Source organism: Panthera onca, chromosome X (assembly GCF_046562875.1).
Source record: "Panthera onca isolate mPanOnc1 chromosome X, mPanOnc1 haplotype 2, whole genome shotgun sequence".
Classification (NCBI taxonomy): domain Eukaryota; kingdom Metazoa; phylum Chordata; class Mammalia; order Carnivora; family Felidae; genus Panthera; species Panthera onca.
The window spans coordinates 27,733,173-27,758,085 of NC_138357.1; the positions used below are offsets into that span (position 1 = coordinate 27,733,173).

The following is a 24,913-nucleotide window of genomic DNA, read 5'->3' on the forward strand; positions in this document are numbered from 1 at the left end:
CAATGCCCTTCACCCATTTAACCCATCCCCTACCCACCACCCCTCCAGCAACCCTCAGTTTGTTCTCTGTATTTAAGGGTTTCTTATGGTTTGCCTCACTCTCCATTTTTATCTTATCTTTCCTTCCCTTCCCCTATGTTCATCTGTTGAGTTTCTCAAATTCCACATGAGTTGAAATCATCTATCTGTCTTTCTCTGACTTATTTTGCTTAGCATAGTACCCTCCAATTCCATTTTTGAATACTTGAAATTAAGATAAGGCTACTCCTGCTAGAAAGCAAGAGAGGAACACTGTATCGGTTTGAGGTCAGTATCCCCCAAGATCAGGAAGAGTATCTTGGGAAGGGCTGGGCTGGGACCTTGGACAGGGTATGTGAACCTGCACTGGACCCCTGAAGATTCAGAGATTTGGGGGACCCAGATTGCCCCAGCTGCCCCACTCACTGAGATTTCCTGCCAGTTTCTACACTGGCTTGACTGGCATAATTCAAACAGGAAAAACTCAGAGCCATTCCAATTTTCTGGAGCTCCATAACATCAAAAAGAGCCGATGGGATGTATTCCACACACTGTATTATGGAATTTCTCTAAGGAATTGCTAAAATATATGGGGTCCCATTGTTTTGTAGTACTCGTACATATTTTATCTAGATTAGATTCTAGATAGCGAAAAGATCCATTAATTAGCTCAGGAGATTTAGCCCAGCAAGTATGCAGAACATTTGACCTCAATGTCAGAAATGGAAGAAACTGCACTGTCCAGTATACTGATCACTAGCCACACGTGGGTACTGAGCACCCAAAATGTTGGTGATTCCACTGAAAATGTGCTGGAAGTGTAAACACATGCAAGATGTCGAAGACGTGGTATGAAAAAGAAGAAATGTGAAATATCTCATAATTTTCATACTGATGAATACTGATATATTTTGGATATATTTAAGAGAATATATTAAGGTTTATTTGACCTATTTCTTTCAGCTTTTTTTTTTTTTTTTAAACATAGCCACTAGTATTTAAAAACACACACGTAGGGGTGCCTGGCTGGCTCAGTGGGAAGGGCGTGGGACTCTTGATCTCAGAGTCCCGAGTTCTAAGCCCCAAGTTGGATGTCGAGACGACTAAAATAAATAAAGTTAAAAATCACACGTGTAGCTCACATCTGCCACTTGAGTCGTATTTCTATTGTACAGTGCTGCAACGGATATTTACTGTGACGTTTCCTGAATTCCTGTTCTTAAAAAAATATATATTTGTATTTTAAATTCCAGTATAATTAACACACAGTTTGAATTCCTGTTTCTTTGACTCACTTGGAGTTTCAACCAGCACAGGAATATTGGTAAGCCCATCGTTATGGCTTGCTGTGGCTTTAACTGTATAAAGGCCGATGGGTGTCATTAATTACTGTGTTCATCGTCAACTCTCCGTAATCTTTTGATTAATGGGGAGGGAATATGAAGACATCCGGCGTCTATGCACACCGGAAAGTGCACGTCGAGAGAGGGGAACACGACGGGAAGGTCAGAAGCAGGGGCAGCAACAAAACAACAAAACCCGCGGTAAGTTATCCTGCACCGCGACTGGCTCCAGCCAGTCCTTTCGCGGACCGACCTGTGAAGGCCAACCTTCGAGGCGTGCGTTCGGCTGACATCCTGTGGCTGTGTGCCACTGCGTACCGCCCGAGCACCCGGCTGGACATCAGCTGCCGGAGGACGAGCCCGAGCGGCGGCGGCTGTGCGGCTGGAGCCGCTCCAGGAGGGACCTGGCGCCACGAGCCCCGCGCGGGGCGGGGGAGGGGCGGGGTGGGGAGAGCGGGAGAGGGGGGAGGGGGCGGAGGCGGCGACAAAGGAGGAGGCGATAGCATCCGGGGCCGCGTCGCCGGAAGATGGGGCCGGCGGCCGCTGCCCTAAGCCCGGAAAACCTGGGATTTGCCACTTCCGCGCGGCGGAGCCGATGTCCCCGGAGCCGCTCCCGCCTCCCTGTCGCCTCTGCTCCGAGTGACCGGGTCCCCGGACTCCGCGCCCGCGCGCCTCCCGCCTGACCCGGGGCTGGGCCCGCCCGCTCCCCAAAGCCCGAGTGTTCGTAAAGGACACGTAACGTAGATAAACTCTAGGCTAGCTAGACTAAGGAAGGAAGAAAAGGAAGAGGAGGTAAAATGCTAGTAATGACAATGTAGATAAAAACAGATATATGTTAAAAGACTTGAAAGAGAATCTCGTGTGCAACAGAATCTCGTGTGCAACAGAAAGAACGATGGATTTCCTGGCAAACTATAAACTACTGAAATTGACCCAACAAGTAGAAAACCGGAAGAGAGCAGTAACTGTGGACGGGCATTGAAAGTCAGCGGGTTCAGTTGGTTTTATAGCCAAGTTCTCGATAACCTTTAAATAACAAATAATTTTGATGTCAGTTGCTCCCTTCTAGATTAATGTTTTTCAAAACATCTGTGGTGCAGGACCCGTTTTTAAAACATTTACATTTGTGGAGATCTGCTTTTGTGAAATTTAATAAGAATATTAGAGAAATAGGCGAAGTACAAGCACAATTTTTAAAATTTAAGATTCATCGGAAATAAATTACGTTTCATTAAATGTAATGAAAACCAATTTAGCATAGGGACAAGAAAGTAATTACAAAAGCGGAATGCAGTATTCTTTGATGAATCCAGCAATCACTGCTTGGGTGTCATAATGATGCCAAATTATTATAAACGTTTGTAACCGCTCTCCATTTCTGCACTTATCCCATCATGGGTCGGTAACAAACAGTTCAGAGACTGGCACCAGTTCTCAGAGCACAGAAAAAGATGGAGAGATCCCAAATTCATTTTGCAAAGCTAGTATATCCTTACATATGGTTATAGGATATTAAAATATTTGTACAAAATACACACAAAGCCCAAACAAAATATTAATAAACGGAATCAAGCAGTGTAGCAAAAAATGATTCAACATTAGGAAGTCTATCAACATAATTTATGACATGAAAAAATTAAAAGAGGAAACCCGTAGTGTCCTGTTAATAGAAACGAAAAAGGCATTTAAAAATTCAGCAGCCATTCTTAATAAATATTTCCAGTAAAACAGAAATTTTAAGTAAACCATTTAAATATGATGAACATGGCTTACCAAAACTCAACAGCGAGCATTATACTAAATGAGAAAACAGTAAAATCATTTGCATAAAAATCATGAGCGAGAGAAGGATGCTGTCACCACTATTATTCAACATTGTTTTGGATGTTCTAACTAATCCAATAAGACAAGACAATGGAGTAATATGTGTAGTCTACTAATAGTGGTCGTCAAACTTCTGCTCTCCCCTTCTTTCTTAGGAATATAGTTTTGTCTTCAAAATTCTATTATCTTCTTCCTCGGAAATATAGTTTTAGCTCAGGACATGGCAGAGAGACTATTGCCCAGGTTCTCCTGAAGCTAAGTGCAGCCATATGACTGTGTTTGCACCAGTGGAATATGCACAGATGTGATGAGGTCAATGTAGAAATTGTTTACCCTAGACTTTTCTCCCACCTTGTTCCTCATGGGCTGGGATGTAGATGTAACAATAGCTCAGCCTCAATCATGCAGATGAGTACAACACTCCAGTAGATGGTAGGGCAATGAGATGAAAGGAACATGGGTCACTGAATAGCCTGGAGGAGCAGGGTTATTTGTTCCACCAGCCTGGACTGTGTATGAAAGAAATAAATTTCCACTGGGGCGCCTGGGTGGCTCAATCGGTTAAGCATCTGACTTTGCTCAGTTCATGATCTCGCAGTTCATGAGTTCAAGCCCCGCTCAGGTTATGATCTCGCAGTTTGTGAGTTCAAGCCCCGAGTTGGGCTATGTGCTGACGGCTCAGAGCCTGGAGCCTGGTTCGAATTCTGTGTCTCCTTCTCTCTCTCCTCCTCCCCTGCTCACGCTCTGTCTCTCTTTCTCTCTCTCACAAAAATAAACTTAAAAAAATTTTTTTAATTAAAAAAAAAAGAAATAAACTTTGATCTCATTTACACCACTATATTTCTCTGTCTCTCTCTCTGTCTCTCTCTCCCCATCAGGTGTGTTCAGCTTTTACCACAACTAAAATGATAGGAATTTACATTAGAAAGAATGTGCAAAAAATTATATTTGTAGAAAGTTACTAGATTCTAGTTTTACAAGAACTACCAGAAGTAATTCAAGTTTTTGGTAAGGTGGTTAACTATATGAAAATAGGCAAAAACTAATAATATTTCTTTGTTATCAATAACCAGCTAAACATAGTAAAGGGAAAATATTCTATTCACAACACTGACAAAAATGTAAAATACTTGGGAATGAGTGGAAGAGGAACTATACAGAATTTATATGATGAACATAAAGTAAGATCTGAAGAGGGGGGCCTGGCTGGCTCAGTTGGCAGAGCCTGTGACTTTTGACTTCAGGGTGGTGAGTTCGAGTCCCACGTTGAGTGGAGAGATTACTTAAAAAAAAAAAAAAAGAGGGGCGCCTGGGTGGCGCAGTCGGTTAAGCGTCCGACTTCAGCCAGGTCACGATCTCGCGGTCTGTGAGTTCGAGCCCCGCGTCAGGCTCTGGGCTGATGGCTCGGAGCCTGGAGCCTGTTTCCGATTCTGTGTCTCCCTCTCTCTCTGCCCCTCCCCCGTTCATGCTCTGTCTCTCTCTGTCCCAAAAATAAATAAAAAACGTTGAAAAAAAAAAAAATTTAAAAAAAAAAAAAAAAGATATGAAGAAATGGAAAGACATAATATTATAAGAACAGTTATCTTCCCTGAAGGACAAATATAATGCAGTTCAAATAGGGCTCTAATAAAAGTCTCATATTATTTCATTAATCATAAAAATTAATATTTTATTCTTTTAAATGAGTTAAATGTTCATACGGTTCTAGTTCAAAAGTTACCAACAGACATGCAGCTCTCTTTACCCCTCCCCCACCCCTCCCCCAGCCAGTCAGTTATCTTTTGCGTTGGCAATTTAGGTCACCAGTTTCTCCCAGGTACTTTCAGAGATATTTGAATCATTTTTTAACACAATATTCACATTGTTCTTCATATTGCTTTGTCTTATCAATGTAACTTTTGAGATGTACATAGAGAGCTCGATTCTTGTTCCTTTGTGCATACAGAGTTTCATTTTAGCCTGACGCAGGGCTCTATCCCATGACTCTGGGATCATGATGTGAGTGGAAATCAAGAGCACTGGGTGTTGTCTGTAAGCCAATTTGACCAAAAAAAAAAAAAAAAAAAAAAAACAGGAAAGATAGAAAGAAAGAAAGAAAGAAAGAAAGAGAAAAATCGAGAGTCAGATGCTCAACCGAATGAGCCACCCAGGCGCCCTGCAGCATGTGCATTTTAAATGCTTGTACATATTGGGGCACCTGGGTGGTTCAGTCACTTAAGTGTCCGACTTCAGCTCAGGTCATGATCTCGCTGTTTGTGGGTTCGAGCCCTGCTCCCAACTCTCCACTCTCTGTGCAGAGAGTGCAGAGCTCTCTGTGCTGTCAGTGCAGAGCCTGCTACGGATGCTCTGTTCTCTCTGCCTCTCTCTCTTTCTCTTTCTCAAAAATAAACGTTAAAAAATTTTTTTTGGTCTTTGCTCTTCTGTGAAGTGTCATTTCATTTTACATTTTTCTAATTATGATGAAGTTTGAACATGTTTTCATACGTTTAAGGGCCATTTATAGTTACAGTTTATGAACTGTATGTTCATATTCTTTGCCCATCATTCGACTAGGTGGTTGCTCGTTTTCTTATTGATTTTATTGTGACTCTTTATATGTTATGGAAATTGGTCTTTTGTGAGATTAGTTGCAAGTATATTCTAGGAGATATTAAAAGTATCATAAAATCACCATGATCAAAACAATGTGGTGGGGCACCAGGGTGGCTCAGTTTGTTCAGCGTCTGACTCTTGATCTCAGCTCAGGTCTTGATCTCAGGGCCATGAGTTCAAGTCCTTCATTGGGCTCCGCACTGCCCATGAAGCCTACTTGAAAAAAACAACAACAGTGTGATACAGTGATACCATGTTAGTGAAATATAATTTATTATATTATATATATTAGTGAAATCTATATTATATTATATATTAATGAAACTTAATGAAATATAATTGCCCAGAAACAAGATCCAAATATACATAGTAAATTAATAGATAACAAAAGTGGTACTTTAATTCAATTGTTTGAAGAATCGATGTCAGCACAATTGGCTATCTACAGAAAACAGAGCCGTGCCCCTGTATGAAAAATATAATCTAGATGAATGAACAATTTTTTAAATAAAATGATTTTAAAGCAATTTTAGATTTAGAGAAAGATAGCAAAGATAGCATAGAGTTTCTATATACCTCACATCCAGTTTCTTTTATTAACGTCTTACATTAATATAGATGGTACATTTGTCATCGTTTTTTGGTTGTTGTTTAATTGTTCCAGCTTTGGCTATCAGGAGTGCTTTCAGTTTGGCTCCTGTGTCCCTTTGACACACCTTCATCATTGTGGATTTTTTGGAAGCACTTTTCTTGCTTTGGGGCCACTACAAGTTGTTGCAGGCTCATCTTGTACATTTTCTACTCTGGTTTTAGAATCAGCCGTTTCTCCAGGGAGTCTCTGGGGCCTTTTCTTGAAGAATGCTATCAGAAACCAAAATCGGGGTGTTAGGCATGCTCATTGCTGCTGAGGTGTCATTGCTTCTAGGTCCTCTCAGCTGACAGAGCAAGGAAATGTTTGTTTGTGGGTAACCAGAATACATATATACGTATTTCTAAATATTCCTTGTGTAGTTATCCATATCTAGATTAAGCTAAACATGAATTCATACTGATATCTAACTCCACTCTGTTACCACATAAATCATACTAGCTTCCTCTCACCTTACTTCTCTGAAATGTTGGATGAACAATTTTATTAAAGAAATACAAAATATTTGAAAAAAATACAAAATATTTGAAGAAAATTTGGAGAACTTTTATTGAGGTCTAGGAGAACATTTTTGGATGTCAGGGAAACCTTTGCAAATGAAGCACAAAATCCAGAAGCCATTAAAAAATTTACACATGATTGACTATTTAGATTAAAAAAAAATTTTATGTTCCCAAACAATGTAAACAAAGTCAAATGACACATGCTATATGATATATATTTGCAACATATATAATACATACAGGGATGATATTCCTCGTACACAAAGAGTTTCTAGGAGGTAAAAGCCTAATTGAAAAAAAAAAATGGGCGGGGTGCCTGGGTGGCTCAGTCAGTTGGGCGCCTAACTCTTGGTTTCCAGTCAGGTCATGATTTCAAGGTTGTGAGATCCAGCCCTGCATCAGGCTCTGTGCTGGGTGTGGAGCTTGCTTGGGATCCCCGCTCTCCCTCTCTTTCTTCCCCTCCCCTGCTCATGCTCGCACTCTCTGTCTCTCAAATAAATATTTAAAAAAACAAATAAAAATATTTATTCAAAAACACTTACTAAATACCTCCAATTACAAGGTCCTGTACTGGGCCTAGGTATTAAAAATGACCAAGACTGTCTTACAGCTCCTGCATTTGAAAAGCTAGAATTTTTATGAATAAACCTTTATAAAAAAAAAAAGGAAAAAAATGGGCAAAAGATATGAATAAACAACTCATGAAGAGAAAATCTAAATGGCCAGTGAATGAAAAGATGTTCAACCTCCCTAATGGTGATGGAAATAATTATAGTAAAATGAGATACTGTTTTCATCATTAAGATTTAAAAGTTAAAGGGGGCACCTGGCTGGTTTGGTTGGTAGAACATGTGACCCTTGTTCTCAAGGTTGTAAGTTTGAGCCCCATGTTAGGTGTAAAGATTACTTAAAAATAATATCTTAAAAACAAAAGATTTAAAAGTTAAAGGATTAACAACATCGTATGCCATCAAGGACTGGGGAAAATATCACTATCAACTTTGCTGGTAAGAAGTAAGTCAAGGTAACCCTTTTGGAGAGGCATCTGAAGGTAGATTTTTTTTTTAAGAAAATTTTTTGAGTTTATTTTATTTTTAGTAATTTCTACACCCAACACGGGGCTTGAACTCACGACGTCCACATCAAGAGTTGCATGCTCTTCCAACTGAGCCAGCCAGGTGCCCCTGAAGGTAAATTTTTATAAGTGAAAATACACATACATTTTAATTTCGCAATCCTTAATTTCAGAGTCTATATAAATAAAAGCACTGATTCATTAGGTTATACACTAAAGAATGCTTATGGCAGCATTGTTATAATGTAGAGGCAAATCTGAAAACTACCTGAATGTTTAGCAGTAGGGGAATGGATATCCATATTATCGAATCTGACACAGCTATTAAAATAGGAATTAGATATACAATTTATTGGCCTGGAAGAATTTCCGTAAAGCCTCATAACATGAAAAAAAAGATTATTGCAGAATAGTGTATCTGGCATGATTTTGGGGTGGGGGCAGTACAACCAAAAACAGTGGCAACAAAAACCCTGTATATGTGTATCTTTTAGTTTGAACCGAGGCCAGAGAGGAGATGTGTTAGGTTGGGTTTTCCCACTGTTAGACACTGATGTAAGGGCTTGAGTGTAACTAGTCTATTTGGGAGGTGATCCTAGGAAGGAGATAGAAAAGTAAGGCAGGGAAGGAAGGAAACCCATGCGAGGCGCTTTAGTGAGCAGGCATGGCTGTGGGCAATTGGGTCTCAGTCCTACTGGGGATTTCTAGGTGACTGTGGAACACACTTCAAGGTTGTGTCACCTGGGCAGGAGGTGAGGAAGCTGGCAATATTCCCTGCCAGTCCCATCGGGGTATGGCATCACTTCTTATTTTGGCTGGGTTGATGGAGTTTCAGAAGGTTTCACTTAGCCATTTCTATCATGATGGCTTTTACTTGTCATGTGAGGGCACAATTTGAGGGTTCTTCTAACTGCTGCATATGTTTCTTCCAATAATACACTTAAGGACCAGAGAAATGACCATGGATCCCATGGTGTGGATCCATTGGATTCACTGTGCGACTTGGGCCAGGGCTCTATTTCCTACCAAGTCTCCATACATCCCACTCTAACAAAGGACCCCATGATGGTGCCTTAGGTTCCCTGACATCAGCTCCCCAAAATATGGGTATTCTTCCCCCCTCCCCCAAACAGTCACACAGATAAACGGCCTAGGTCCTGTTGATGCAGAGTAGCTGGAATCATAACTGTATATATTTGCTGTGGCGTTGCAGGGTCCTTCCTCAGGGGGACTTGGCCTTTCTTCACTTGATCAGTCCTGGGTCTGGGAACCTGCTCAGGGATGGAAACTAAAGGATCATGATTTTTCCACTGCAGCAACTGACAGTAGTCTACTGCTCAGGTATTCTTGATTTGTTTATTTTTATTTTTAGTTTTAGTTTTATAAGCAGTACACTTGCTGGGTTCTGTTAGGAGCTGAATTGTGTTCCCCCCAAATTCACATGTTGAAGTCCTAACCCTCAGTGTCTTAGAATGTAATATATTTGGATATAGGACCTTTAAAAAGGTAATTAAGGTAGAATGAGGTCATTTGGGTGGGCCTTAATCCAAATTGACTGGTGTCCTTAGAAGAAGAAATTAGGACACAGACAACAAACAGAGTGAGGGGCAACCACGCGAAGACTCGGCGAGAAGGCAGCCATCTGCAAGGCAAGGAGAGAGGCCTCAGAAGAACCTGACTCTGCCAACAATTTGATCTTGGACTTCTAGCTTCTAGAACTGTGAGGAAATAAATTTCTGTTGTTTAAGCTACTAAGTCCTGTATTTTGTTAGGGCACTCTTAGTTAACTGGTACAGCTTGCCGTATATATTGTTCCCAGGAATGCCATCGTTTATTAGCCATCTCTACCGACCCCTACAGGTCAAAGCCCCATCTTTGCCATTCCAGACTTGGTGTCTATAGTGGTTACTACACTTACCTTGACTGCGACAGTTAACTGCTGACACTTGGTGTCTGCTATTCTAGAATCCTATCATCCCCTTTGACACCTAGATGTGTCACTATCTTACATAATAGTCTCCCCTATCATGAACCCCAACCCGTAGAAGACAACCGCCACGGAGCTTTTCAATAATGCCAATAACACATTCCTTGTTGTCTTAATAAAAAAAGTGTCCTCTGGGCCCTGCCAGGGGACACCATCAACTAGTGTGTTTTCTGGTCTTACGTAAGAAAGCCACTCTAGTTTGCCCATCCCTCTGAGCTTTTTGCCTCTTCTCTCAGTACTCTGTCAAGGCAATTCCAACAACTCCACTTCATTTACTATATAGGCTTTGATTTTTCCAAGTTTCAAGGAGCCATCCCAGCAGCATACTAGGACGGACTCTGTGTGTCCTTGCCAGGATGTGAAATCCTGAGTCATGGGAGATTGTTGCAATATCAATACACTCTTCCATATCCAGTGTTATATTCTTCCCTGGTTCAGGACCCTCAAGATCCATTCCCGGGTTTATTGTCTCAATTCCAGCAACTGTATATTCATCAAGTCCTACAACTGTTCAGTGAATAATCTCTTTTATCTCCTACTAGAAATGGTATTTCCCTGCTTGGGCCATACTAAGAACTGTCCCTAGCTCTCTGTCTCTAGAAGAAATATGCGGAAGTGGGGGCAGATCTTGAGAAAGACAAGCATCCTCCTCCTGTGTAACTTTACTGCCCTCACAATCAAATCTGGGTCTGGAAGAGATCAAAGTTCCCACGGAGGCCTTCTGCTTCCATACTGTTCCTTGACTTAGTGATTGGCTGACCAAACCCGTCATCTGCTTTCTTTAGCGTTTCTAAGGCCATCGATAACAGCAAACCAACTCCCTGATTCTCAGTTTTCATCTTTCAAGGGCTGGCGCTATTGCATGAACCAGTGCATTTCCTTCCATTTGTGTCCTATCCCAATCCAGCATAGGTGAAAGTCTCATCAATTGTAATTCTACAACATGCCAGGGACTGCCACCACTCTACTTACCGGAAGTAATGAGGTCTTTGTATTCATATGCTGTACAGGTAATCCAATTCAAGAATCCCATCCTGAAGGTCCACTTCAAAAGACCACTTTTGGTACTGACTGTCTTACTTTGGATGAAACAGACCCTCCGATAAATTGTTGAGAGCAAGTGGTTTATTTGGAAGGCAACCCCAGGAATCCACGGAGGGAAGTGGGGAAGTGAGATAGGGAAGACATGGAAAACAATACAAGGTCTGTTTATGAGCAGATCAGCGCTGTGGGAAGCCGGGAGTTGATTCTATTGGGACCTCAGGAAGACAAAATAGAACATGCCTCGGGTTTTCCACCCGGGAAACAAGGAAGCTGGGATATTTTTCCTATATTCATGCTCATCACTGATGCGTCTGCTCCTATGGACCTTAACTCCTTGCCACTTCTGGCTAAGCACACTCTGTGGCCAAAAAGTCCTCGGGCACAGTCGCAGGTACTCACAGTAAGAAGTCACTGAAACAGAAACAATGAGTGCCTAGGGGATAGTGGGAGAAGCATCGGACACAGGATGTGAACCTTTTCTTTATACACACTGTGTCCTTTTTCTGGTCAAGGAGCGTGCGGGCCCTGTGTACTGGCTGCCAAGGGGCAGGGAGATGAAAGGTTTCCTCCTTTAGACTTTGAAGTGGGTGGTATAGCCCACCAGTGCTGGACACACTGGGAATTGGATGGTGAACAGAAAAAAAAGTCCACTGTGTCTACATGTCATGATCGAGTTAGGTCTCTGGGATATTGTCTCATAGTTGCTTATACTGACTTATCACTCAGAGACGCTTTGTCTGCATGTAACTGAATAAATACAAGAGCTGAAAAGTGTGGGTCTGTGGGGTTTTTTTTCCCTCATAGAGCTAGAAGGCTGGAAGTAGGGGCTGCTGGCGTTTGTTCAGCAGTTCAACAGTATCGGGGCTGATGGCTTTGCAGTTCTCTTGGCCTTTCCCTCAGTGTCACTAGATGACCTTTACAGCTTCCCATTCAAGGCAAGAATAGGGAAGGAGAGGAAGGGACTGACTTGTGTCAGGACAGCAAAAGTTTTCCCGTAGAACCCACGCATTAGTTTCCTATGCCTGCCATAACAAATCTCCATAAATGTAGAGTCTTTTTTTGTTGCTGTTTTTAAAAATTTTTTTAATGTTTTTATTTATTTTTGAGACAGAGAGAGACAGAGCATGAGTGGGGGAGGGGCAGAGAGAGAGGGAGACACGGAATCCGAAGCAGGCTCCAGGCTCCGAGCTCTCGGCACAGAGCCCGACGCGGGGCTCGAACCCACGAACCGTGAGATCGTGACCTGAGCTGAAGTTGGACGCTTAACCAACTGAGCCACCCAGGCACCCCAATGTAGAGTCTTAAAACAACACAAACTTATTATCTTCCAGTTCTGGGTGTCAGAAGTCTGAAGTGGGTTTTGCTAGGCTAACCCACAGTGTTGATGGGGTTGCATTCCTTCCGGAGGCTCTAAGAGAGCATTAGTTTCCCTGCCTTTTCCACCTGCCAGACGGTGCCTGTATTCCTTGACTGGTGGCCCCCTTCTGACTTCACGGCCAGCCATCATATCACTGCCACTCTGCTTTGGTTATCACACCTTCTCTGACTTTTTAGCCCTCCGTGCCACATTTAAGGATCCTTGTAATTACATTGGGCCCAACCGGGTCAGCCCTCTTCTAAGGTCAACTGATTAGTAAGCTGAATTCCATCTGCAACCTGAATTTTTGCCATGTAACCTATCATATGCATAGGCTCTGGGGATTAGGATATGATCGAGGGGACCATGATTTGCCTACCACAACCCACTTTTGTCTCATTGCCCAAAATTCCAGCTAGAAGGAGGCTCGAGAGTGGGAGGTGGGTTAGCTGAGCAACAGTGTCGGCCATACTAGCACTTCTCAAAGTTTGTAATTACATATTTCTTGCATGATTTTCTCCCCTCATAGATCCTATTTCCACGAGAGCAAGAACCATATCTGTTTGGCTCACCATTGTATTTTCAGCATATAATGTCATACCTAACATATAGTAGCAGCTCAGTAAATTTTTGGTGCATAAAGGAATGCATGAACAAGTTCATAGATACACACACACACACACACACACACACACACACAAAAGTATACCATAGCATTTTCTGGGTCATAGCCAGGAACTGGAAGCAATCTGTTCGTCTGTAGGAAACTGGTTATACAAATAACTGACTTTTTAAAAAGTAAACCCCTGCTCCATGTTTACAAAGGAATATTCAGCCTTTATAAATAATGACACCAATCTTAAATGCGGTGACATGAAAGAATGTTCGTTATTTATCACCGGGGGAAAATGCAAGTTGCAGAACAGCATGTCTCATATGACCCTATTTGTGTGATAGAGAATAAACGAACCTTATTGCCCTGGGGAGGGAAGAACACAAGGAACCAGAAAGAACAAAGAGTCTAATTCTTGGCTTTGAATTGTTCTGGGAACACACACTAAGCACATTCCTGTCTCATGGTCTTTGCACTGATTGTTCTTTCTGTCTGGAATACTCCTCCCTCACATATTAACATATTGATATTAATTAACATTTATGTTAACATATTAATAGCTTGCTCTCCCCTTTCATTAAGTCTCTGTCCAATGTCACCTTCTTAGAGAGGGCCTGACTTCACCACCCTGTCTTAAATAGCATGCCCTATACCACTCTCCATTCCCTTGATCCACTTTATTTTATATGACATTATGTATCTATTTGTTTAATTGTTTATTTAAGTTTATTTATTTAGGTAATCTCTACCCCCAACATGGGGCTCGAAGTCACAACCCCCAGATCAAGAGTCACATGCTCTACAGTCAGGTGCTCCTTGTTTAATGGTTTATTATATTGCTTCTCCACTTGAACATAAGTGCCATGAGGCCAAGGATCTAGGCGATTCTGATGCAGGTTGCCAAAGTGCCTCAGTTTAGGAATCACTTTTTTTTAAAGTTTATTTATTTTGAGAGAGAGAGAGAGAGATAGCAAGGGAAGGGGAGGGAGAGGGAGAGGGAGAGAGAGAGAGAGAGAGAGAGAGAGAGAGAGAGAGAGAATCCCAAGCAGGCTCCCCACTGTCAGCGCAGAGCCCTCTGCGGGGCTCCATCTCACAAACCATAAGATTGTGACCCAAGCCGAAATCAAGAGTTGGACACTTAACTGACTGAGCCACCCAGCAGTTCTCAAAGTGTGGTCTCCAGACCAGTAACATCAGCATCACCTGGGAACTTGTTAGGAAGGCAAATTCGCAAGTGTCACCCCAGACCTACCGAGTCAAAAACCCTGGGAATAAGGCCCAGCAGTCTGTTGTTAACAAGCCTTCCAGGTGACTCCAATACCCACTCAAATCTGAGAACCACTGACTTTGCTGTTGTTGTTTTTTATAATTTTTTTAATCTTTATTTATTTTTGAGAGAGAGAGAGAGAGAGACAGAGCGCGAACATGGGAGGAACAGAGAGAGAAGGAGACACAGAATCTGAAGCAAGCTCCAGGCTCTGAGCTGTCAGCACAGAGCCGGATGCGGGACTTGAACCCACGAACTGGGAGATCATGACCTGAGCCGAAGTCAGACGCTCAACCGACTGAGCCACACAGGCGCCCCTTTGCTGTTGTTTTTTAGGCAGCACTCCCTGGCTCTTTTTCCTAGGGATCTTTTCCAAATAGAAAGAGGCTAACTCTTCCTTATTCTTTCCTCTATGCTGCTCCTAAGAATGTTCTGAATAAGATAGAAACACTGAAATGCTGTGTTTAACTTACCTTAATTTAACTTAAATTTTTCTTCAACTTGACTGTCTAGAAAAGGGGATGACAGTAAGCACTTTTGGCTTTGTGGGCCACACAGTCTGATGCAACTGTGCAACTCTGCCAGTGTAGTGGGAAAGCAGCCATGGACAATATGGAAATGAATGAGCACGGCTGTGTGCCAATAAAACTTCATATATGGACACTGAAATTTGAATTGTCAGCAATCTGGTGGCATAATGTGTATGTAGTGTGCTATTATTTTGCATTTCTCCGGTTACGTTCATTTGGCCTCTTCTGTGAAGTGCTTGCCCATTTCTTTTGCCCCCTTCCCTATCTGCTGAAGGGAAGTCATTCCAATGGGCAGTACCCTCAGTCATTCATTTTGTACGGAGGGATATGAAGCCCTGATATACGAATGCACAGTGAATCCTGAAGACTGGCAAGTATCTTGTCTCACTGGAGGCATAGAAAGAACAACGCTGAAATACCAGTGACAAGGGTGTCTGGCAAAGAGATATGAAGATGGGCCCCTGGGGTTGGCTCAAAGTGTGCATATCTTCATCTCACGTTAATATTCACCAAAGAACATCCATTTCAGAGTAGATTCAAAACCATCCAGAAGCCAAACTTCTCCTTGGCCACCGCAATACTTGTGCAATGGGCCCCGGAATAGGTGGTTATGCGAGCAGGGAGGGAAGCAATGCATGGGCCCAGGGGCATGGGCTTTCCCTCCCCAAGGCTGAGTTAGCTACTACCCCTGCTGGGTGCCCAAGAAGCCAACAGGGGAGACCAGTGGTGGGTCCCGTATACAGTGCTAGCGACTAAAGGGACGCTAGCCAGCCACCTTATGGTCTGGATTACCTCAGACCCCTTCCACCTTGGAAGGGACAGTGAGTTGTCTTTAATGGGATTGATACATAGTTTGGATTTGGGTTTGTTTTGCCTGCCTGTACTGCCTCTGCCCAGGGCTACCGCCTCCTCATTTGCTTCACAGGTTTCGCTCTCCAGTAAATGCTTTGCATCCTAACTCAATTTCAGCTTTGGCTTCCTAAAGAATGCAATCTGTGACAACCTCTTTTCTAGGGGAAAATGAGACACTTGTAATGCGTGGCATGCGCTGAATGATGATTACTCAAATTATCAGTGATGGTGGCTTGAAATGGAATACAAGTGGAGGGCAAAGCTTTGGGAAATCAAGTGGCTAGAGCACTTAGTCCCTATGGTGACAGCAATGATTGCAAAGGATGTGGCTAGGGCTAACTGCTTCTGATGACCGTAGAGAGCTTATACAGAAAAGAGGACAAATGGAAAGCCTTGAATGCACAACACAGATCATAGTGGAAAATCAAAGAGCCTCAATGTCACCATTCAAGTAGTCTTTATTCTCCTGGAACTGTAGGAGAGATATGCCTGAAGATCATGCTCAGGGGCTGATTATAAATGTTGCAGAGGTACAGCATCAATTAAACATATGGCCTTGTTAGAACTCTTAGGTTAACCGAAGGGCACTCCTGGGGAAAGAATAGAACCTTAACACATTGGGTGGAAATATTTGGGCATAAACAGAAGAGGTTGAGAAAAATTTTGTCTCCACATTTCCCTGAACCTTCCTTGCCAGTAGAAGCAATCATACATCCTTTGTCTAATGGTACCAGCCCTTCCTCTGCATAAAAACCACTTGGTGACTTCCATTGGGGTGTTTGCTTCACAAGAAATACTGATTCTCCTCAGGACCAGCCCCCACAACAATTCATTGCCTCTGCTCCAATAAGAATCATTGGATTTCAGTGTAGCCTGTAGGCCCGTAGATCCCTGAAGTGGATCTATGATGTGCAATCTGCTCAGTGCCTACTTCTTAACTATACTCATAGACTGCAGTAGAGTTTCCTGGGCTGCGGGATTTTCAGTTTTAAAACTGTGACAGTACCAAGAAAATTCGGGTCAGTTGGTCACTCTACTGGGAGGACACTCTTCACTAAGGCATTAAGAAATATATTGGTGAGGGGAGCACCAGTATTACTGAAAAGCTTTATGGAATATCTTCTGTAGGCCAGAGATGATAGTAGGAGATGCTTCAGTGGAACTGGACACCCTGATTTCAATAAGAATAGTGGGGTCTTAAAGGGTAGAGTCTCGGTGATGGCACTTAACTGTCGGAACTAAAGTGGGTGCAACTCTCATAAAACACAATGATAGAGTGTTTTGACTTCCGTCTGTTGCAGTGAGCGATTATGGAATTTTCTGGGAATGAAATAGATGTGATATAGAGAAGCAGAAAAATTCTAAGTCTGGTGGGCAAAAATGTTGCAGACTCTTGAACTCTTACTCTGTTCCCTGATCTACTAAGCCAGTCCACAGATCTGGAGCTCTTCATTAAGGCGAGGAGAGATCTCTTTGAGAAGGGACCTTACTGTAATCTATCACAGATGTATACCGCAAATCTCCTCCCAAGTTTTCCTCAGACTGGGGCCTGTAGTCATTTACTAGGAGGCCATGACCAGGGTAAAAAAAAAAAAATCCAGAATCTTCTGAGGTCTATAAGATTCTGGCTCTGAATTGATGTAATTACTGGAACCACAGGATGCCATTGTGGTTCATGTCCAGAGTGGGGACTTATGGAGTCAGGTGATAGATTAGGTCTTGGTCTGAGTTCATTTCAGTGGGAACTTGGACCCATCTTGGCCAAATCACCACACGTTATTTTTCTGACTCATGATCCATGGAGGGAGGGCTCTTATTATAGGAAAGGTGAAGTACTATCCCCTGAAACTGTATGCCTCTCTCCTTTCACCTGTACTGCCAAGAAAGTTAACCAAAGCAACACCAAATTCCTGAGGCAACTGAAGAGATAGAAGCCACCACCAAAGACTTGAACAATGAAACTGATGACTCCAACCACATGCCCCTGTATAACTTGCCTGTTCGGCCTGTGGGAAAAGGCATATAAGTTTTGGAGAATACTTGTGAATTATTGTTAAATTGATCGGGTTGCGACTCCAATGAAACCGTGTTTCTTAATGTGGTATCTTTACCGCATCAAATCAACCCAGCCTCTGGCACCTACTGACCCAGCAACTATCATCAGCAGAGATAATCAGAAATAGTTTGCACTCACTCTCTTACCTCAGGGCTATCTCCAACCATGCTGTTTTCTGTCATAATCTAGTCCAGAAGGAAGTTGTCTTTTTATTCCACAGGCATAATACCGATCCATTACATTTGTGGCATTATGCTAATGAATCTGAGGGGCAAGAAGAATCAAGTGTTCTAGATGCCTTACGACCAGAGGATAGGAAATGAGGCCTGTGAAAGTTCAGGGGCCTGCTACGTGGATGACCTTTCTAGGGGTCCAGTGATCTGGGGAATGTCAGAATATCTCTTCTAAAGTAAGAGATAAGTTGTTTTTCCTTGCACCACCCACCACAAAGAAAGAAACCAATACTTGATGGACCCCTCTGGATTTAGGAGGCAACACATACCATGTTTGGCCATGCTGCTCTAACCCATTTACTGACTTACCTGTAAGGCTGCCAGTTTTGAGTGGGATCTGAAGCAAGAAAAGCCTCAGCAACAAATATGAGTCTGCGGTACAGATGTTCTATGAAGCCTCAATAGAAGCCTCCTGGCACAGACTCTTAGGGCGTTGAAGTAAGGCCATGCTCTCCTTAATTGACAGTGATTCTCCCTTTGAAAGGCAATGCCTCTATTGCTGCCAGGCCCTGATAGTGACTGAATTACTGACCATGGGACACAGGAGACTATGTGACTTGAACTGGCCATTATGAAATGGGTATTGTCTAATCCACTCAGTCATCAAGTGGCCATGTGCAGCAGCATTCCATTGTTCGATGGGAACTGTGTTTGAAATCAGGTCTCAGAAAATCGGGAAGGTAAAAGTGAATGAAGAAATGGCTCAGGCTCACATGGTACTTGCTCCTACTACCTGGCTGCCTTTGCATCATACCTATGGCCTCAAGAAGAGTTCTCTATAACCATTTAACGGAGCGAGAAAATGTAGGCGTATGGCTTTATAGATGGGTCTTCATGGTAGGCTGGCAACTGGTAGAAGTGAGTCATAGGTGGCTGGCAGACCCACTCAGGGATGGTCCCTAAAGACAGAAAATCCTCCCAAGTAGTACATCTGATTGTCTTCTTTGGTGGAAGAAGAAACAGCCTAATATATTGATGTAGACTGACTCAGGGGCAGAGTCTAACATGTTGACTGGATGGTGAAGAATGTGGAAAGAACTAGATAGGAATTTGGTGATAAGGAGGCCTAAGAAAAATGTATATGCACAGGCCTATTAAAATGGGCCAGAGTGTGAAGAGATTTGTGTTTCATATAATTGCCTCCAGAGGACATCCACCATGGAAGAGGCTCTCAGGAATCAGGTGGCTAAGATAACCTATTCTGTTGATTTTAGCCTCTCTGGCTACCATAGTGCTTGCTCAGTAGACCCACGTACAAAATGGCTGTGGCAGCTGGGGTGGGGTGTATATATGGGGTCTTCCCTCCCTGAAGCTGATCTGTCTACTATCACTTTGAATTGGTAATCTGCTTATCAGCAGAGACCAGACACTGAGGCACCAGCATGGCACCATTCCCTGGGGGGACCAGATAGTCATCTGTTGGCAGATTGGTTACACTGAACCCCTTCCATCACGGAGGAGGCACCGACTGTCTTCACAGGAATAGATACACATTCTGAATATGAATTTGCTTTTTTCATTCTTGCAGAGCTTTTGCCAGCACCACCATGTGGACTCACAGAATGCCTGATTCATCACCATGGTATCCCACCCAACATTGCTTCCAACAAAGGAACTCAGCTTAGCTTGAAGGAAGTGTGGCGATGGGCTCATCACCATGGAATTCATTCGTCTTATCATATGTTTCATCACCTAGGAATACCTGGCTTGACAGAATGGTGAAATTTCCTGTGGAGGCTCAGTTATGGTGCCATAGCCTGCAAGTTTGGGGGCTGTCCTACAGAGCCTAGTATATACTTTAAACCAGAGGCCAATATATCATATCATCTCCTTTGTAGCCAGAATGTATGGGTCCAGGATTCGATAGGTGGAGGTGGGATTGACCCCTCTCCCTGAAGAAATATTTACTTCCCATCCCTACATCTTGGACTCAGTGGGTTAAGAGGTTCTAATGCTGGAGGAAGAGATGCTTCCACCAGAGGATGCCTGAGGATTCTGATGTTTTGGAAACTGACACTGCCTTCTGGCCATTTTGTGTTCTTCATGCTGCTTAACTAACAGGCAGACAATGGGTTCATTGTATAGACCCGGGTGGTCCATCGTGATCACCAAAGGCAGATTAGATTGTTACTATACAATAGCAAGGAGGACTATGTCTAGCACCCATGGACTTCGCTGGGGTGACTCTTATCACTCCCTTGCTCAATAGTACCAGTCAACGAAAACTGGTAACCCGGTCAAGGTAAGATTATAAGGACTCAGATCCTGTGGGGATGAAGGTTTAGGCCACTCCACCAGGGAACGTATCCTGTGCTACTGAGATGCTGATGGAAGGTAAGGGAAACGTGGAGTGGGTGGCAGAAAAATTGAAGCAACGATTATCAACTTAGTGCCTCCTTCCAGCTACAGAAGCAGGAACTATAACAACTATGTTTTATGTTTAGAGCTCCCTTTCCCTTCCACTTTATATGAAAAGTACCAGTGGTCATTAATATTTTAGATTTCATGTGGGAGTATGAATGAATTGTCATCCCCCTGCAATGGTACAGTAGCTGATAGGAATTTGTACATTCCATTTGAGGGCATGGGTTTTTCATCTGGACAAAGGGCAAGAGTGGTGTGGAGGGGCAAAAGGAATGGTCAATGCTGGGAATTCTGTTTTCCCTTTCAAGATTCACTTTATACCCTTCTCCAACCTGCTCTCTCCCCTGACCCATATTAACTGCATTTGCCAGGCTCCCCCACATTACAGCTTTTAGTAGCTATCGGCCAATGGGAAGTATCAATAGGAGATCGAGTGGTGGAAGGAGAGAAAGGTCAGGGAATTTATTCCCCACATTCCCTCCGTAAAGGGATGTGACGTGGCAATGATTCCTCTGCAGAAGGCCACAGTTCCTGTTGAATGTTCCTTTCCTTATTATTTTATTTTATTTTGTTTTATTTTATTTTATTTTATTTTATTTTATTTTATTTTATTTTATTTTAATTTTTCCTTATTTCCTTAGGTTTTGGTAACCATTCCCTCTCCTTGCCCTTTTAGATTTGGGGGTGCTAATGTCTTCCCGTGTTGCTAGCCCTGAGGTGCTTCACTATCCATTGTTGATTTCCCTTAATCCTGCTCACATCCTTGTGCATGGTTCCTTCATTAAACTGTCTTCAGGGGCGCCTGGCTGGATCAGTTGGTGGAACGTGCGACTCTTGATCTCGGGGTTTTAAGTTCAAGCCCCATGTTGGGTGTAGAGTTTACGTAAACATAAAATCTTTTTTTTTATTTTTTTTTTCCTCGTTTTTATTTATTTTTGGGACAGAGAGAGACAGAGCATGAACGGGGGAGGGGCAGAGAGAGAGGGAGACACAGAATCGGAAACAGGCTCCAGGCTCCGAGCCATCAGCCCAGAGCCCGACGCGGGGCTCGAACTCACGGACCGTGAGATCGTGACCTGGCTGAAGTCGAACGCTTAACCGACTGTGCCACCCAGGCGCCCCAAACATAAAATCTTAAAAAAAAAAACAAAGCTGTCCTTAATTATCCACTTTGAGTATGTTGTTTCTTGTCATAAACCCAACTGATACAATTCCTAATATTTGTGTGTGTGTGTGTGTGTGTGTAATTCCTAATATTTGTGTGTGTGTGTGTGTATATATATATATCTTCTCCCGTTTTTGTAATTAGTCTTTACAGAGGTTTATCAGGTTTTTTTTGTTTTTTGTTTTTTTTTTAAAGTTTATTTATTTTTGAGACAGAGAGAGACAGAGCATGAACGGGGGAGGGGCAGAGAGAGAGGGAGACACAGAATCGGAAGCAGGCTCCAGGCTCTGAGCCATCAGCCCAGAGCCCGACGCGGGGCTTGAACTCACAGACCCCGAGATCGTGACCTGAGCTGAAGTCAGACACTTAACCGACTGAGCCACCCAGGCGCCCCAAGGTTTATCAGTTTTATTAGACTTTTCAACCAGCCAATTTTTGGTTTTATTGATCTTTTGTATTGGCAATTTTCTTTTTTTTATTAACATTTGTTATTTTAAAATGTCTTTATTTCTGCTTTCATTTACTCCGTTGTTGTTTTTGTAACTTCTTTTTGTTTTGTTTTTGTTTTTGTAACTCTTAAATTGGATGCTTAGCTTTTTAATTTCCAGCCTTGCTTCATACGAAGGTTTAATGACATAAATTTCTTTCTAAATACCACTTTGGCTGCAAACCATCATTTTTAAATTAGTTTCTTTCCCTTTCTTTGTTTCTTTCTTTGTTTCTTTCTTTGTTTCTTTCTTTGTTTCTTTGTTTCTTTCTTTCTTTTTAAGTAGGCTCTATGCCCAACGTGGGGCTTGAACTCATGACCCTGAGATCAAGAGTCACTTGCTCTACTGACTGAGCCAGTCAGGTGCCCCTATTATTTTTGATATGTAATGTTTCCATTATTGTTGTTAAGTATTTCCTAATTTTTAGTATGATTTGACATGTGATTTCAAGTATGTTTTTAAATTTCCAAACATAGATGTTTTCTTTTTTTTTTTTTAATTTTTTTTTTTTAACTTTTATTTATTTTTGGGACAGAGAGAGACAGAGTATGAACGGGGGAGGGGCAGAGAGAGAGAGGGAGACACAGAATCGGAAGCAGGCTCCAGGCTCTGAGCCATCAGCCCAGAGCCCGACGCAGGGCTCGAACTCACGAACCGCGAGATCGTGACCTGAGCCGAAGTCGGATGCTCAACCGACTGAGCCACCCAGGCGCCCCCAAACATAGATGTTTTCTTTATCTTCTTTCTTGTTATTGGTTTCCAATTTAATTGCAGTGTGGTCACAAAATGTGAAATGTATGAGACTGATTTCTTTGAAATGTGTTGACATTTTTTTAACCTAGTGTATGATTAACTTTCACAAATGTTCCATGCACTGGACCACCACTAGATGACATATTGCTTTTGTGTGAATTAGGAAAATATGCTCTTTCTTCCAGATGGATGTAGCACCACACCTGAGCATGTGGTTCAGCAAGTGGAGCATGGGATGGGTTTTGACCCCCACTTGTCCCCTTGGCTAGGTGCTTTTGATCAGTGAACAATCTGTACATGGTGGCTCATTCACATGTTCTTGTAAAGAATGTTTCTTTTTAAAAATGTTTTTAAAATGTTTATCTATTTTTGAGAGAGAGAGACAGAGACAGAGTGCAAGCAGGGGAGGGGCAGAGAGAGAGGGAGACACAGAAACAGAAGCAGGCTCCAGGCTCTGAGCTGTCAGCACAGAGCCTGACACAGGGCTCGAACCCACAAACCGCGAGATCATGACCTGAGCCGAATTTGGATGCTTAACCAACTGAGCCACCCAGGTGCCCCAAGAATGTTTATTTTCTAGTTGCTAGGTACAGTGTTTTCTGCGTATCTACTAGAACAAACTTATTTGATATTTAAATTTTCTGCATCTTTCCTGAGTTTTTGTCTGCTTCATCTATGAATTTATGAGAGAGATAAATTAAAGACTCACTCTGGTGGTGGATTTGTCTATTTCTCCTTGTAGTTCTGTTAAGTTTTGTTTCATATATTCAAAGCTGTTGAGTTCATTCAAGATTAGGATTATTTCTTTTTTTCTGTTGAATTGAAAATTTTATCAATATATTGTAAACGTCTTTATTATTTTTCAGTATTTTTAAAAGATTTTATTTTTAAGTAATCTCTACACTCAACCTGGGGCTTGAACCTCAAGCCCAAGATCAAGAGACATATGCTCTACTGACTGAGCCAGCCAAGCGCCCCTTATAACCTTTAAATCTAGTAATTATTCTCCCCTGGAGTCTATTTTGTGTGATATTAATCTAGCTGTAACAGCTTAATTTTTGTTGATCATAGTATTTGCCTGGTGTATTTTTTCCATCGTTTTTACTTTCAAATTTACTGTGTACCTGTGTTTTAGGGGTGCCTCTTAAAAATAGCTAGACTTCTTTAAATGCAGACTGATAATCTTTACTTTTAACTGGAGCATTTGGTTCATTTACATTTTATGCAGTTATTGATATATTTAAGTTTAAACCTACCATCTTCCTCTATTCTCTTTGTCCCACTTTTCCAAAATGTTTTTTCTCCTTTCTTGCCTTTTTTGGGAATTGATTGATTTTTTTTCTCTCTCTTTCAATTTTCCCCCCTCTGGTAGTTTGGAAGGTATATAATATCCTATGTTAGTGGTTATCCTAGATATTTTAATATGCATATTTAACATAATTAAGTCTTCAGTTAATAGAAATCCAATACTGATACACAGCACTCCAGGGGACAATTCCACAAAGGCTACAGTTTTTGCATTCATTCTTCCATTATTTTATCTATTTTGTCTTGTTTTGCTTTACCTTACAATGACCTAAAATTAACCTATCACTCCATGCATCAGACTGTCAACATTGAAACTACCTAATCCCTAGCCTTCACCACAGACCTCGGTCCCTGCCTCGTCCATTGGTATCCAGGAGCCGGTGACATCCCCAGTGAACAGTACTCTCAGCTGCCGAGACAATACCAGACACTGATAGCAAAGAACAGGCAAGCCAACAACAAAGATGCAAAAGATATGATAGCTTTGCAATCTTATGGCACAAACAGCCAACTGGCTCTGAGGAATCCCTAAAGGAGTCATCATAACATGGAAAATTAGTTCTGCAGACTCTGGGAGAAGGGAAGATCAAGGCTCCAAAGGGCATCACTGCAGTCAGGTCATATCATATTTGTGGCATACTGAATGGTACACATACTGCACACAGTTCAGCGTTTGGAAGGAGAAATCACTGCGATAAAGTGGCAAGGTAAACCACGATACAGCAGAATGTTGTCAGTGGCTCTCAGCAGGGGGTTATTTTGTACCGCAGGAGACATTTTGCAATGTCTGGAGATATTGTTTTAACAACTGGTGTGTGGGGAGTGGGGGTGGGGGGGGGAGGGAGGGAGGTTCTACTGACATCTAGCAGGTCGAGGCCAGGGAGGATGTTGC

General features: G+C 42.4%; 1 long non-coding RNA gene across 1 annotated transcript; it reads left to right on the forward strand.

Annotated features, from left to right (window-relative positions):
• Positions 1-1,337: 1,337 nt before the first annotated feature.
• LOC145713862 (uncharacterized) lies at positions 1,338-20,397 on the forward strand. Its single transcript, XR_014136688.1, has 3 exons — positions 1,338-1,562; positions 9,218-9,345; positions 19,472-20,397. It is a non-coding gene; the product is annotated as an uncharacterized LOC145713862 (long non-coding RNA).
• Positions 20,398-24,913: the final 4,516 nt, after the last annotated feature.